General features: G+C 37.0%; 1 protein-coding gene across 1 annotated transcript in view; it reads right to left on the minus strand.

Annotated features, from left to right (window-relative positions):
- SNTG1 (syntrophin, gamma 1) overlaps positions 1-17,619 on the minus strand; it is a 330,610-nt gene that overhangs the window by 245,876 nt on the left and 67,115 nt on the right. The gene's annotated exons all lie outside the window — the stretch shown is intronic.

Here is a 17,619-nt window from a genome sequence, read left to right on the forward strand (position 1 = left end):
TAATGAGGCAGAGTTTGTCAACTCTTGATGTTAGGGAAACCTTCTCCCTTTGTAACAAGTAGCACTTGAAATTTATCTGGGAGATACTTAAATCTCAGGGTGTGGAAGTCCCACCTCGAGGTCACTGAAAGCAAAGAAAACTGAAATTGCCCAGGAATGTTAAAAATGTAATAAATATAAATCTGACAAACATAAATGGGTATTTTTTTCTTCTAAAATTAAAACATGTTAATTATTTTTACGTATTGTGAACTATAATTATTTGCTTTCAGATTGATTTACTACTGTTGACAGGAAAGCAGTGCAAGAGCACCACCTTTTTTTTTTCAGACACCTGATGCAGTGATACAGTGATTAGAATAATAATAAATAATGAAATATTATGCAATTTTGGTAATGTTGAGAAATTTTTAATTAAAGCCACTCTTACAAAAATGTCACAAAACCTTCGTTCAACTTAATTCCTGCCGTAATACTCGAAGCATCTGATGAAGTCTAATGGAAGGTATTTTCTCAATTCTCCCCAAAATAAGAGCTTCAAGCAGCAGTGATAACTTTATAAAACACAGAATCTTATAACACAGTGACAACCTTAAATTATGCTCTCCTTCAGGCTTCCATGTGTAGGAATATGATGCATCCAAGATCACTTGCATCCAGTACCTAAAAATCAAAAAAAAACTTTTTTTGATTTATGTCCCTAATTTCTTTTTTAAGTGACAACACTGCAAAAAGTAGGCTGAAGAAAACACTTTCTGAGGACAATCTACTGAAAATAATATCCTGTTCCATATGGATACTAGACACTACATCAAAGCTACAATTTTTAAAATCCTAATTTTAGGAAAAAAAAAAAATTCCTGATCATCTAACTCAAGCAATATCAATCCATTTTGCAAAAGCTGTTTAATCCAAAAGGGTCAAGTGAACATATATGCTATGTATCCCATATAACACATGACCAACTATTTTTTCAAACTCCACAGTCCACTATGACCCAAGGTCCCCAAATCCCAACTGCTTCCCTTCTGTACCAATATACACTGCAGGGATTTTCTTTTCTAAAAAACATGATTCTCAACAGCAAACTCTGGTCCAAAGAATAAAAGAGACAGCAATGGCTAACAAAAGTAAGCCAAGTAAGTTTGCAGACAAAGCACAGAAGCCAGGTACTTAACAAGACTTTAACATCATTAAATTTTATTGTAGTCTACTATACATCTGAGTCCAATGTGGCTAGCCTTCTCAGGAAGGACCAGAAAAGGAAAAAAGGAAAAGAAACCACCCTCAAAAGCAATGAAATTATTTATTACATAAAGAAGCAGCCTGTTTTTTAAACAGTGGGATATCTCCTCACCAGACTGTAGGATAAGGCTGAAAGAATTCTCCTCAGATACTGCGGATAAATTCTAGCAACTTTAAGGAGCCTCAGCATGTAATCTTGTCTGTAACCTTATCAAGCTTCATTATATGAGTAATCAAACTCCTCGTCTTCATTGCGTCCATTGCCATGAATTTAAACACTACAATCTGTATTTGAAATGAGAAAATGGGACAATACCAAAAACTTGTATCACTAATTTCTCTAATATTAAAATGCATTAAAATAAGCTAAGAAACAAATGAATAGAAATATTGATAGTTTGGAATGGGTCATGTAATACTTTTGAAAGTAGTGAATACAACTAATAACCTCAAATGCCTTTTTTAAAGAGTGCTTCCAATGTACCAATTTTTGACCTTCACAGGTGACACTGGAAAAACATCATTCTATTTTAAGGTGTTTCACTCTTAATAAAAAAGACTGGAGAATCCATGTAAATTAACCAGCATCAGCATCTGAGAAGGGTTTATGTGAACACATGAACAATTAATCCATATGTTAGTACAACCACCAGGCAAAACAAAATTATACAAGACAATAACAGTTTCCTAAATTAATTACAGCTAAGCTAAAGCTGAATCTTTACATGTCATTTGACTTCAAATGCTTATCTTAGTTTGCCCTGTTTGTACTCCTTCTCAACCAGAGCAGTTCAGTATCTGACACAATTTGTTCCTTTGCCTTCAAATGCAAAGAACTTACTAAGGAACAACCCAGAGTCACAGGTGACACCAGACATGCCTCCTGCATGCTAGACTTCTGAGAACATACTGCCCACTTAAGTTATTGACAACTTTTACATTTTAATCAATAAAACTGATCAGTTTCTCCACAGATAAAAGTATGTTAAGGGCATAACTTTTAAAGACTTCAGCACATACGCACAGAGGTGCACCCCTAAGCCTTAACTGCATTACTCTGTCTCCAAAGGCACACCATATGTCACAAAATATTTCCCCAATCCACGTAGTCCACTAATAATTGAAGTCCCAATAATATAGCTGATCATCTTCAATGCTAAGTTAACTTTCTGGTAAAGCAAGTTAAGACGAACCCTAAAAGCAAACTGTGACAGGTCTACTTCAGCACTGCAGAGGGGTTTTGGGTGTGGGATCACTATCTCCTCTCCAACAACATTGAATAATGTACATTTATTTACAAAACACCTTACTCTTTATTGACTTATAGGACTCTAGAGAATCATATGTATTTCTTGAATTTTGTATTCACTGGAACAATGTGCTACATTCATGAGAACCAAAAGATAAAATTTTAACCAGGAAAAAATCTTATTGCTTCAAGTCTTTGCCTTTCATGCTGTAACTCTTAACTGCTTCAGGAATAACTCCTAGCACAACGTAAGCAAAATGGTAGATGGAAATGAGTAAGATCTGATTCACCAGGAAGATTAACCAGGTCACACTGACATCAGCACTTCCTCCTTCATACCACCGTGCCAGTAAAATTAGTGTAATTATTTGCTTTTGCTGTAAAAAATATTTTCAGATAAAGCAAACAGGCCAGAGATGTTCCAAGTATGAGGGTTCAAGAGCAAGAGAATCAGAATTTCTCCCATAAATACACTTTATCATAACTCAGAACTGATGCAACACCATACACTAGATCCACAGCAGGTCTGTCATCCTTCACAGTAATTTACTAAGCTGGCACATGAACTGTAAGAGTAGAAGGAAAAATACATAATAAACTGAACTTTTAAGAAGTTGTGATGCCATCATAAGATTTTAGCTAAGAAAAAAAATCTATAATCGCTTAGTGAGCCTCTTTGCCCCACCTTTGTCACCTACCACCCCTTATAAGTTTAGTTTACATTCTTAACTTTGCAAGACTGGTAGTTAAGTTGTCAAACATGTCATCTCACTACATAAAATATGTCTAATTAGCCAATGCATGGCTTAATTTCAACGGCACTTTACTTATAAATCTATGATGCATCAGATTGGTTCATATACCAAACATATTTTAGTAAGCCGAGTTGTATTACATAAATGATCTTTAAAGACGGTAATTTTTTAGAAGTGACTATCTTCAGGAGTGATGCAAGGGAAGACATGTGAAAGTTGTCTTCCAACAGATTTCACAGATGGCTCAATAAGGCTGTCATAAGGCACAGGAGGAAAGACAGTTGCTTATTTCTTTATATCAATGCAAGTGCTAAGCACAATCTGGCTTTTAGGCTATAAGTTGTTACTTTTTAGTAATTCCTGCTAACTACATTTCCTACATGAAACTGAATTATTAAAACTTGAAAAGGATGCAAGGAGTAAGTATATTTCATGTTCATGAGACGTCAAGTGTCACCTTATGAAAACATGCAATACGTGCTTTTCAAATACACCCTTCAATGCACTCTTCTATGCAGCCTACTCATTGGTACAAGTGAATATATGAAAGCACCACTGCATATTCATGGTATACACTAGTTAGACAATTTCAGGAAAAAAAACCAAACAAAACCAAAACAACGAGTTTCATCCAACGATAACTATGGGCTAATGTTGTAGATTAGATTCTGACAAACAGTACCATCAGCAGTTTGTGCCCTGTCACTAGGCTGTGAAGAGAATCACAGCCAACTACAAATGTATGTTTATTTTTCAAGGCCTAGCATACTCATCATAATAGACACTTTTCCTGATTTATAAGGTAGAGTATGATTTTTTTTTCCAGAATTTGCTTCTTCGTTATGACAAAAAACCAAAGGGAAATAAGTCTAGTAGATTCATGTTTTTATAACCTTCACATGGACCAATTCTTTTTTCAGCCTTCCAACAGCATTATGAAAAATAACAATCCATAAAAAATATAAATCAGGATACACTTACATTGTCTTCCCTACAGCTTTTAAAGACTGAACTAACCTGGCTGCAAGCATCTGGCACCAAGCAAGCAGCATATGTAACTTGTTTACAGTCTTTGTGTATCTCAGAAATAGAAAGCCTAAGGCTCTTTTCAAGAAGCTTCAATTCACTCTAAAACACTGTTCTTGTAAGACATCCGTCTGAGACCTCTGGTCTTTTTGGTCAGAAATGTTCTTTGAACAATTATAGCATCTCTGCTGGGGCTTGCAGAAGGAAATCACACAGGTTAAGTGTATGTGCCACACTGAAGTCCAGGGACAGTGCTTGAGAGGGATTTGAAAGCATTAGCCTATAGTCTGGTCTTGACTCACTGTATTACCTTCTTTTTTCTAAGCTCAGCCATCTTTTTTTGTATGTGTGTCTTATACTAAGGATGAATATGGTGCCATAGAAGCCTTTACAACATAAAAAAAATACCTTATTTTTTTTCAGTCTCCTAGGCAATTGCTTAATTATACTCTCCATTCTCATAATCCACAGATGCACTGAAAAATTACCAAGGCTGTTATACCATGGCATTTAATGCAAGGTAAGTTTTAACTTCATGGTTCTATATAAGGCTGAATGCAGTATGGGAGCCAAACATGTCTGTATCTCTTCAGGATCCTGATAATATATTAAACAAATAGATGTGGAAAAGTTATCTTTTCAGTTATATAAAACAAGATGCCATACTGAACTTCACAGGAAATTCCAACATCCCACCATTCTATATGGAGCTCTCAAAACAGAACTAGTGCAAAGTCATCCTGCTCTTTTCCTAGATGGTTTTATTTCACACAGATCCATCACTTTCCCTTTTCATATTTGATACAAAAATGCATTATTACTGTCTCTATGGCTGACAAAACCATAGGCAAACATGTTAAATAAGAAGCCTCTTCATCCCTTCTCAGATATTTCCTCCCGCACTATGACAAGTGTTTTTTTGGTTTTCATTGTGTTTCAGTAATTGTACTTTTCAAACCAATAGATACATTTATGTGTGAAATATATATTAATTTGACACATTCAGTTAAGTTAAAGAAAAATCAACAATACATTAAAAGGATTTAAGAAAAAACAAAACCACAACAAACTAAAACTAATACTTTGAGTACTCTGAAATCCAACCATCACCAAAATCAGTCTGACATTTTTCCTCTTTTTTACACCTGGATAAGTAATTTTTTGATGTTGTGCACTGTAATCCACTCAGAGTTAGCTATACAAGCATCTCAACATGATTAACTATTTCCTCCAGCGGTGGTATCACTGGACAGCTGGTTTGGGTATTCCCACTGTGACATATGAAAAAAACGCATTTTCTTCCCTTCACGTATAAAAGTCAGTATCCCCATATCAGCTTCTATATGTACTGCAGTACTATTTCTAATGAATCATGGCTTTCATGTATTTTCCAGTATTTTTTTATTTTTTTTTTTAACTTTCTTTAAATAGTTATCTTGAGATTAATTTAAGATATTTGTTAAGCTAATTTGGGCAAAAGTAAGGTAAGTCACATTTTTTTTCACCAGCTTTCACCATCATGATGCATACCAACAGGATATACACATGCATATATAAATTCATCCAGATGAAGATGTGAAATTACATGAAATTGTCTGTACAACCAGACAACAAGGATATTTACATTCTTACTTCAATTTTGTAAGGCATCCAAATATCTAACCTAAGTCTATATGATTTGTTTTATTCAGCGTAAACCAAAATATCATAGGATCATAAAACAATAGAATGGTTTGGGTTGGAAGGGACCTTTAAGGTCATCTGGTCCCACCTCCTTGCCATAAGCAGGGACATCTTTAATTAAATCAGGTTACTTAAGAGTCCCATGCAACCCAACCTTGAATGTTTCCAGAGATGGAAGCTTACTCAACACACATGTTTTAAAGTGGCAGAGATCACTAAATTAAGTATGTTTTAGTGTGCTGGGCATACAGAACAACTAAAGCATTTATATTATCTAGCTTCCAGAGACATATTTTCTAAAGCTTCAGTCTTCCAGTAGAAATGCAGTCTCCCCTCCCATCAATAAAAAAAAGATGAAAATAAATTATAGGTAATACTTTTCTATATCCATTTAATGACAGTCAGCACTTAAATCTAAATAATTCAGAAATCACCTTGAGATTTGTTATTCTCATGACAAGAGTTTGTCACTTTTCCTCCTTACTCCACATATCACTAGGAGATGTCCTGTGCAAAAACTAAGGTTTACAAAGGTGAAACAGGTCCAGAATAAAAACTCTGTCCAGAGGGAACATAAACTGGACTAGCCAAATACAAATTCATCTCATATAGCTACTGAAGGTCTATGTTAAAATAATCTTTGAAAAGAAGAGGAGAATAAAACAGAAGTACAGGGTACAACACTAGCCTCAAATAACTCTTGGCATGGAGATGGCCTATTCCATTCATTAAAGCTTTCGGAAACTTTAAAGTAAGTTTGAGGTAATACAGAAAATATAACTGACATGGCTTGACGTACTAGAGCAATCTGCCTTGAAACACAGCATCTGCTCCCTGCCTGGAAACACAGGATCCTCACCTCAGTCTTGCTATTAGAGGTTGAAGAGGAGAGCTAAGAGGATTATCATTTTACCAGATTTGAAACCATAGAATTATAGAATGGTTTATGCTGGAAGAGACCTTAAAGATCATCTAGTTCCAAAACCCATGCCATGGGCAGGGACACCTCCTACTAGATCGGGTTGTTCAAAGCCCCATCCAGCTTGGCCTTGAACACTTTCAGGGAGAGGACATCCACAACCTCCCTGGGCAACTTGTGCCAGCATCTCACCACCCTCACACAAAATAATTTCTTTCTAATGTCTAACCTAAATCTACCTTCTTCCAGTTTAAAACTGTTCCCTCTTCTTCTACTGCTGCATGCCCTTGTAAAAAAACCCTCCCCAGATCTCCTGTAGGCCATCTTCAAATACTGGAAAACCACTGTATGGTCTCTCCAGAGCCTTCTCTTCTCTATGCTAAACAACTCCAACTTTCTCAGACTGTATTCATAACAGAGCTGCTCCAGTCTTCTGATCATCTTTGTGGCCCTCCTCTAGACTCACTTCAAGAGTTCAATGTCCCTCCTGTTTTGGGGGCCCCAGAACTGCACATAGCACTCCAGGTGGGGTCTCATGAGACCAGAGTAAGGGGAGAGAATAATCTCCCTTGACCTACTGGCCATGTTCTTTTGATGCAGCACATGATAAGATTTGCTTTCTGGACTGCAAAGGTTCATTGCTGCCTCATTTTGAGCTTCTCATCAACCAAAATTTCCAAACTTTTTTCCTCAGGGCTCTTCTCAATCCCTTCTCCACCCAACCTGTAATTGTGCTTGGGATTGCTCTGACCCAGGTGCAGGACCTTGCACTTGGCCTTACTGAACTTCATGAGGTTGGCATGGGCCCACCTCTCAAGCTTTTCAGGGTCCCTCTGGATGGCATCCCTTCCCTCCAGTGTGTTGACCATAACACAGCTTGGTGTCATCAGCAAACTTGCTGAGGGTGCACTTAATTCTACTGACCATGTCATTAACAAAGATATTAAACAACACCAGTCCCAGTTTCAACTCTTAAGGAATGCCACTCGTCACTGGTGTCCATTTGGTCATCAAGCAGGATTCAAAATGCATCACTCCTCCTACTATTGTACAAGCTCCTTCCCCTTTCTTGACTAACTTGTCTCCCTTCCCCATCTTTCTGCTATTTTTAATTTTGGATTTGGTCTTTTTGTTGGTGGTGTTGGTTTTTTTGGTTGTTTGGTTTTGGTTCTGTTTGTTGTTTTTTTTAAATAAACATGACTTACTTGATTGTGTCTTCCATATTACTACTAGGAGCTCAAGATCACAGGAAGAACTGAACAAAACTGAAGTTCCAATTGTCCTCAAAAGTCTGTCAGGTGCCAGAGAACTTGACAAAAAGATGTGCCACTCATGAGCACCTCCTAAAGTAAAATTATCAGTGAGATTCAGAAGGAATAACAGAAAGACTGTATTCTCTTTGCTGTACTTTTCCATTACTTTTGTCATCCAGGTATGGGTACGAAAGCAGAAACAATTATACGGTATCTCACCAGATTCTTCAAATGTATGCTTAATTTTCAACAACACTTGGAAGATATTGAGTTTCCCTTGTTAAACTAATCGCAGTTAGAGAAAGGTATGTTTTGTTTTGTTTTGTTTTTCCCCAGTAAAAAGTAATTTGTTGAGAAGTATAGTTCAACAGCCTCTAAAAGGAAGAAAAATCAAGACTGTAAACCTTGACTGAACACCCAGGTGAGCTTTGATGAATTTGTAACTTCCTTCACGTTGTCAAACCAACTAAAAGAATCCTTCTCATAAATAAAGATGGAAGCATATTCCTAAATCTCTCCTTCTGTCCACAGGATTATTACAAGTAAAGGCTATTAAGCCTGACTGAGCATTCCAGATTCAAATCAAGTAAACTGCTTCTCATTCTTCTCTATTTTTAGTTTTTAAAAGTCGGTAAGCAGGCGGACATATCTGTAGGCTTTCTACACAGACAAGCTTTATTCTGTCTTTGCTTGGGGTGAAGCATGACAAATTTCCAGCCAGATAACACTTGTCACATCTTAAAACCATCCAGACAGTAATCATGCCTGCTGCTCGCAGAAGAAACATCTGCTGCTGCTACAAACAAGAGCTCTTGATTCACACAACCTCTTGCTGAGCTCCTAGCTCATTAGGATCTCCTAACTGCTGCCTCTTACACATGACAAACACACCTATCACTGAACAAAGTGCCTCACTCCCTGCTAGACCCTTGAAAAGAGCAGCTCCTGCTGAGCCTGAGCTTAGCAAGAGTCTCCTTCGCTCACAGAAACAATACCTTGTCTGACTGTCTTATCAGCATTACCTGATGAGTGACACGCTCTTCACCTGTGAAGCCAGATCCAGAAGCTTCACAAGCACCCTGCTAAAACCCCGTGTGCAGCCGTGCCTGCGTTAGGCATGAGGCTGGAGCCTGCACCAGAGTGAGCTGGAGGCTCCCTCTGCAAATCCCTCCAGCACAACTCAGCTCCTTCTCCTTCGGGCAACTTGCCTAGGAAGATGTTTTGGAGCTAAAGCATCAGCTTAACATTTACTGTACAGTAAAGGTTCCTCAAAGCCCCCAGGCTTATCTAATTGCTTATAGTTATACACTTGGCAGGATCATATGAGCGCAATTAACTCCCTGTCCCTGATTAGTCATTCAAAGGTATCTGTCCTCTTACTGCGTTAAGGTGAGAAACTTTTCCAGTATGGAAAGGACCTAGACAATCTTGGCAGTTAAAAAGAACAAAGAATTTCACATTTATTCTGCTTGATATTAAATTTGTTCCTTTTAAGAGAAAAGTGTGCTAGGAAGAGGTGATATTTCAGTCAGGGAAAACTTCAAAAGCAGCAGCTCATATATGATTAACATCTGAAGGATTGTAACAGTCTAATTTTCTTTTTAAACAATCCTATTCATACAACATCAGCATAGAAATACAATATAAGAAAGTGGTCTTTCTTTGAAGGAAAAAAATAATTAATGTGTTCCTACATTTTGACAAAAGTCTTTGAAAAAATAGCTGAATCAAGATTTAACAATTTTACCTGGCTCAACCAAATTAACAAGCCCGGTATATTCAGGAATTTGAGCTGGTTAATCTTTAAAGTGTGAGATAAATACTACTGGGATCTTGGGATAAAATCTTCAGTAGATATTACTGGATGCCAGAGGGTAAGTAAGCATCTAACAATGAGGGAAAGATACCCAAGATAACCTCTGCTGAGAAATACTACATCTTGTTTTCTGGAACCAGCATTTTCTTTAACAGACTAATTAAATTTGCTTTTTCTGAAGGCATTATATCCCTTCTGCTACCCTTCATTCTTACACTGAAAGAAAGGGTTACCCCACAGCTCAAGGAGTGTAATTCCAGAGGTCTGCTTTCAGTTTCCTAATGAACCACAAATTCCTATGGGATCTTCAGCAAATCCCTTTTTATCTCTTCCCAGTAAGTCAACACAACACCTGTGAAATGTAACTTAGGATAAGCATACTAAAGATAGGATTACCGAAGTAGTATTATATAAGCAGAAACAATTTATGTTTAAATGAATAAAAAAAGTTTTCTCAGACAGTTGAAATGGAAGTACTTCTTTGCAGATTCACATACACTGTTAAACAAGCCCAGGTCTCTGTAAATTTGACATCTGCTCAATAAATGGGAAGGACTTTATTTGTCCATTTATGGAATAAAGCTGGATGAACTTGCAGCAATTTTCTCTATATGGACAAATCTAAGCAATAAAAAAATGATGTCCACAATTCAAAATGTAAAACTCTGTAAAACTGATGCTATTACTTCAATTATAAGCTATTTGTTTATATTTAACTTCCAAGTTCTTTTTTCCTTTTCTTAGGGCATTAAATATAAATGCTAAAAAACCTTTTATATAAATGGTAGTATCATAGCTCAAGTTACAGCCCATTTTCATATTCTGCTTTTTACTACCCTGCTTCATTATTTTTTTAATACGTAATTGTAAGTTTGGCTTTTAAACAACAAAAACAGTATTTCATAAAGGACTTCTCGACTGCTAAGCTCCACTGAGCTGAATGAACTGTGCAAGTATCAGAAATTAATGAGCACAGCAGACCACAATCCAAGCTCCCAAAGGCAAGATAAAATAACTAAGTACCGAAATTAGTTTCCTGTGGCATATCGTACAGCACTCAGTACAGATGTAAACACAAAAAAAATGACTTTTTTTCAGATATTGTATGCTTAGTATAGATGCATGATCTTCACCTTGAGGGGGTTAACACTTTTTTCTCAGCATGGAGAGGCTCTTTAATAGAAGGAAAAAATGTAATATACACACAAAACCTGCACTCTGATGTGTAACAAAGATCACAGACCTTTGGCAGACATAGAGCAACATTATAATTGCATTTCAGATTGCAGACTCTCGAGAAACTCGTCGTTTCTTAAAAACCTTCTTACTGTATTCTTACAACAAGAAACAAAAAATACTTGAAAATCACCATACTAGAATATTCTAAACACAATTATTTCCCTCTAAAAATGAGTCATTATGTATGAGCATGGGAGCCAGCAAATGTCAAAAGCAAAAAATATACAAAAACCTTCATCAAAGAAGATATTATTTGCAGTCACTTCCTCCTTCCCACAATTATTCAGAATTTGTTTTTCTCCCTTATAAACAAATGAGAATAACATACAGTTATGTTTAAGATTTTGCTTGATAAATCTCAAAATATATTTATATTTTGAGAGTTCTCTTTCTTTGCAGCACACTTCGCTTAAGTAATTGGAAAAGGGGCAGAAACACCTAGGGGAACGAGCTGTTAATAACAATGTCATATTATTGCTGACTTTAGAAGTTACATCATTTCAGCTGGATCTTATTATAACTTCTTGCTGTTCAATACAATTAGCAGAGAAAAGCACTAATTTGAAAAACAGAGGGAAGCCAACACCAGCAGCAGTTCCATGTGCTGTAAGGAGTGTGAGGCTTGCCAGGTTCCTGGGTCTCTGAGGAGGTTTCTGGCTGCCAGGACCCTTAGACTGTGTGTGTGGTCTCACAGGAGGAGCTGTGCAAGGGGAAGAAAAGCCTGAATTCAACCTTGAACTGATTAACACAAAACCCATGTGATGAAGGCTGGTAGGCTTAGACTAGATGTAAGGGTGGACTAAGGGTGGTAGGTTTAGACTGGACATTGGGAAGAAATATTTTGCTGTGAGGGCAGGACAGTGGAACAGGTTGCCCAGAGAGGCTGGGATGCCCCATTACTGGAAATGTTCAAGGCCAGGTTGGATGGGGCTTTGAGCAACCTAGTCTAGTGAAAGCTGTTCCTGTCCATGTCAGGGGTGGTGGAACAGATGATCTTCAAAGGTCCCTTCCAACCTAAACTGTTCTGTGGTTCAATGATTCTATGACAATGAAGAAAAAAAATAATCAAGAGAAAAAATGGTTGCCATCAATAATCCAGTAATCTACTATTAAAAGACCATTGCATATTAATTAACATTACAAGATAGTAATTTGTTCAAAAAGTTACTTAGCCAATACTATATTTTAATTTTACAGTAAATTTGATATCCTGTTAATAGGATCAAGAGGTAAACCCATTACACTGAGACTCTCATTAGTTATCTAGTTATTACTTTAGTGTAACTACTTAACAGTAGCAGCAGGCATTAAATGCTATTGATATTGTAATTGGAAACTGCAGAATTTTTCTGCAAAGAATTGGGTTTAGATTTGTAAAGCAACTATGGAATTCTGTACTACACAGCAATAACTGAAGAGTTCCTCACAACTGGACAGAGGTATAAAAAATACTGTAGTCTTAGAATACACGTAAGAATTTTTTTGAAACCTCATCTGCTTTTGTCTAAATCAGTCCATCAAAGGATTCATTTTCATAGACTCAATCACAGAATCATAGGAGTTCGAAGGGATCTCTGGAGATTATATATTTCAATCCCCCTGCTGCAGCAGGAACACCTGGGGTGCATCCAGACGGGTCTTGAAAGTCTCCAGAGAAGACGACTCCACAACCTCTCTGGGCAGCCTGTTCCTGTGCTCCATCACCCTTACAGTAAAGAAGTTTTTCCACATATTGAGGTGGGACTTCCTGTGCTGTAACTTGGTGCTGTTTCCCCTCGTCCTATCACAGGCACCACTTTGCCAGTATTTCAGCTTCCTGATATTCAGTTAAGAATTTACAAAATCTTTCAAAGGGATAACTCCTCTCTTGTGAAATCTTCCAGTGAACTTAGTAAGTCATAACAAATTCAACACTTCTGTAATTGAGCTCCACTTTTCCATATGCAGGATGTATGAAACCTAATTACCTCAGTTTGAATGCTTTAGTGTTAGTTCTTTGCAAATTAAAACACATTGTGATTATTCTAGCCAGTTAAAATGTATTATTGATGGTAAAGAGAGACCCATTCTGTATCTCTGGAGTTCATTATTTAACTTCATGAAAGAATTCCTAAAAACAAGGAATTAATCTAACTTAGAGCTTCTGTGTTCTTATATAGATAATAAATGAGCACAATGGCTTTTAATAATTTATAGTGCAGGAGATCACAGTGTCTCAATAAGCCTCTAACACATTGAGGATACTGGAGATTAAAGTCAGAAATTAAGCCTCGGTGTAGTGTTAATAATATCGACTAAATAATTTCCAGAATCCAAAATGGATTCTGAAAGAAGACTGCTTTATGTGTTTGTTTTACAAATAGCCACATCACTGTCATGTCCATGGATCCCAATTATGTAGCTAATTAATTGTAAGTAATTAATTCATTGTAATTACCTGTAATTGTAAAAGCAATACAATCCCCTGAAGTTTCTCACTCATTAGTTGCCACATAACATGGTTCTGTAAGATTATTTTCCTTTGGCAGCCTGATAATCAGATTATCATAAAGAATTACAGAAACAGGTTGAAGAGAGATACCTACTTTGTCTATAAAGAACATAATTACATCCTCAAAATTAATTTTTCTTCTCTTGAAACACAGCAGAATGTATAATATATATTTATACCTATGTGCATCTGAAAGTATAGTGGAACCATAAGTTTCAAATAATTAGTCTGTAAAATTACTGTACATGTCTTCATTTTGTATGATGAGAAAAAAGAAACAACTTTATAAAACTGAAGAAGAAAATTACATTCAAAGAGAAAAACTAAGTACATAAAACATTTACCTATACACAGAAAGATAAAGGTTTGTAAATATAAAATTACTCATATTGAATCTGCACTTCTTACATGAAATGTAATTTCAAGATTTTCTTTCTTTTAAACAAAACTGGCAGGAGTTTGCTCATTAAAGTGAAAAATGGGTATAATTGTCCAGGGCATTAGGTACAGCAAAATATGAGAACCTAAAACATACCTTTGTAAACAGAAAACAAAACAGACATGCCCTACAATCTTCCTCTCTAAGGCAGAAAAACATGCCTGAAGAGGCTCATTATTTTACATGTACTCAGCTAAAGTACTGCTGCCACAGTCTTCAGATGGCAGTTCCAATGGCTCCAACATCCACCTTCACATAAACCAGGACTTCACCATAGAATCATAGAATCATTTTCATTGGAAAAGACCCCCAATATCAGGGTCCAGCTGTTAACCAAACACTGCTAAGTCCACTTCTAAGCAATGCCCCTAAGTATAACCATCTTTTGGAGAAAAAACAACAATTATACCCACAACCCACTGAGCATCTTGTCTGGCACCTAGGTGCAAGAGAAAGCAAATATGTAAAATAATTAGCATTTCAGCAAACAAAATGTTGCTGTTTTACAGAATAATAATCTATTATTTTGATCAGTGTTTTAAATAAGCATGATTTTTAAAAGGTCTCTCACTTTTAGGTTCAGGGTTGCACCTCCTGGCACAGACATATTCTCAAGTAAAAACTGCCTGTTCTTTCACAGACTACTTAATGGGTGCCTCTAGACCACCAGTGGTCAGAAGGATGGAGTAGTAACTGCACTCCCAAAGCTTGGCTCTCCTCTGTCACAAAGCCTGCTCTCCAGCCATGACAGAGGCACTGAAATACTAATTAATTACTTCATCAGCTTGGACATTCCAGCATTCATTGTGCAAAACGTGTCATCACACACAGGTTTCCAAAGGTCAGAGGGCTGGAAAGGAGCCACTATAAGATCAAGTCAAGTCCCTTATGATCTTACGCACCACCTCAAAAGCCGAAGTTTTTGTTCCTTCCCTAACTAAAATACTGTTCCAGAACCTCACTCTTCCACTTAATTTTCAGCCCTACTCTTTTTTCATCCTAAGTTTGCATTCTTTGTTTCTTGTGCCAAAACTTGTTTGTTCAAATCCTGCTTCTCTGGAGTTATCTGATCTGCTTTTAAACAGAGATCCCATTCAATTGCAGAACAGCAAACCCAGCAAGCAGCTCCTGACCTGTCAACTAGGCAGACCTGAGCAGGCACCCTCATTAACCTCAGAGCTATATTTGACACTGATACCTCCAAAAAAGTTCAGTGCCTGTCCTACAGAGCCAACTGGAAACAGCACAGCTTCCAGGCACCTCTAGGAGCTTCTGAGTGGGAGCCAGCAGAGCTTCCTGACCCTGAGCAGCTCCAGGTGAGCACCTCCAACTTGCGCCCTTCAGAGCACTCTGACTCAAGGCAGAAACTGCCTCTTGGGTCTCCTGTAATGAAACATCCTTTTCATTATTTCAGAAGTCTTTTCCCTTACCTAGTTTCAATCCATCTGCTTCCAAAATTTAAGTGAAGAAGAGAATTGGTAAAATGGGACCCATGTGCTAGACAAACATGCAGCCATGCTCTGGCAAAAAATCTGACTGCAGAGAATGCAGCAACTCACCAGCTTTGTTTTTTCTGTAATTCCCCTCCTAATTACCTTCACTGGCTGAAACGTGTTCAATTTATTTCTCCCATTCCAGTATTTAGTCCACTATGATTAACAGCTTCTAAAGTTAAAAACATCATTAAAATCTCAGTTGTCTCAAGATAGCTTTTTTTAAAAAAAAAAATCACATCCTCCCTGGTTTCCAGGGACCTCCAAGTTGTTTTATAAATCTCTCTCTTAAGATACCTTTGCATATCTTCATTCCTGTTGTCAGGTAGTTAGAAATCAGGACCTCACTTTGAAATTAAGACGCAAATACCAGAATCTGAAACTAAATACTAAGGTTCCTTTAAATTCAGCTCTATTGTTCATTTTTCATCTTCATAAGGCTCCATTGACCCAGTTTCACAATGACTTTTTTCTGCAATTTTGCCTCCTGCTCAATGAAGCGAGTACAACCCACTGTATTAATTTACTGAATTAATAGTTTTACATTAAGGATATCTCCTGAATATAGCTTTATTATCTCTGTACATATATTCACTATATCTCTGCTGCATCATTGCTTTTCTTGCAATTTGGGGATTCTCCTTCTAAAAATAAGAACTTGAACACATACCTCTTCACCAAGAAGTACATACACAGTAACAAATGGACTCTAGTTCTGGTCGCAAAGTCACTCCCACTAAATATTTTTTCTTATTGATATATTAATATAGGTGTCTTTTTAAGAGGAAAGGGAAAGGCTGAATCAGAAGCTTGCAATTTTTCATTAAGATAAAGCTTTTTTAAGACAGAGAAAACTTGCAGAGAGTTACCTTGTACCATAGAATTAAATGTGGGCAAGGACAGAAGTGGCTTCAATCCAGTCAGGCCTTGTGCTGACTTTTCGTTTTGCCTAAATGCAGCATGCAACTCATTTCCTTCCACCACTGAAATACTAAAAACTTTCCAATCAGCATCTTCTGTATTTTTTTAAATAAACAAGTTATAAGCATTGAATTGATAGTAGCTTGTACTTTTGCATGAATCCATATTAAAAATTTGTATTAAATATATCTGTCTACTACAAAATACTTATAATGCTGCAAGATGGCCTTGTGACACTAGCATTACATGTCAGTTTAAAATAAATTATTCTAAAATATCTAATTCTCATCATAGTTCAGTTGGAAGTAAGAACAGTAATTATGCAAGCACACTGCCCCCAAAAGATGTAATATTTACTCTCATAGTTATGAAGTCAGAAGAAACAGTTCTAGGACAGGACAGCTGAACTTTGATCTACATTCAGAGAAACTAAGAAACACTTCAGACCTCCTAAGCCCTCTCATGATGTGGGAATCTGCTTCAGTCCTTTGCAGCTGGTACCACCACCTAGCCATGGCTTCCAAGATGAAGTATATATTAATAAGTATCAGAAGCAGAGAAAGAAAACTAAAGCATGACACCTGACATTGCCTCAGACCTGAAGCAAGCCTTGGCAGCCTACATACAAACACAACTCCTTGCCCACCTTTCTCCCTACTTACTTTTTGTGTAGCCAAAATGCACAACTAAGTCTGAGCTACATTTATCTTTGCTACTCTTTTTAAAGCCGATCCATCTTGAAAACAACTTTACAGTAGGTAACTAATGATAAGAAGAGATTGTGTTCTTCAGATTATCTGACCTGTTAAAGCTAGATCTGTTTCTCCTCCATGGGAATACCCTGTTTCCCAGGCATTCATTTTTGCAGCTCAGCACATCCTGAAACTATTATTCTGATCTATCATCCAGAACTATTATTCTGCTGCACTGGGAGGAGATGAAACAGTGTTCCCCTCCCATAGCGGGCTGTTTCCACATCCCCTTGCTGATGTAGACATGAAGTCCCACTGCATCACTTGCAATATTGCTAAAAAGGCATAAAGTAACTTCTCCAGAAAACTCTGAGGAAGCCAAAACAAGATGCACAGGT

This window comes from Chaetura pelagica, unplaced genomic scaffold (genome assembly GCF_000747805.2).
Source record: "Chaetura pelagica isolate M959 unplaced genomic scaffold, ChaPel_1.0 scaffold109, whole genome shotgun sequence".
NCBI classification, from domain to species: Eukaryota; Metazoa; Chordata; class Aves; order Apodiformes; family Apodidae; genus Chaetura; species Chaetura pelagica.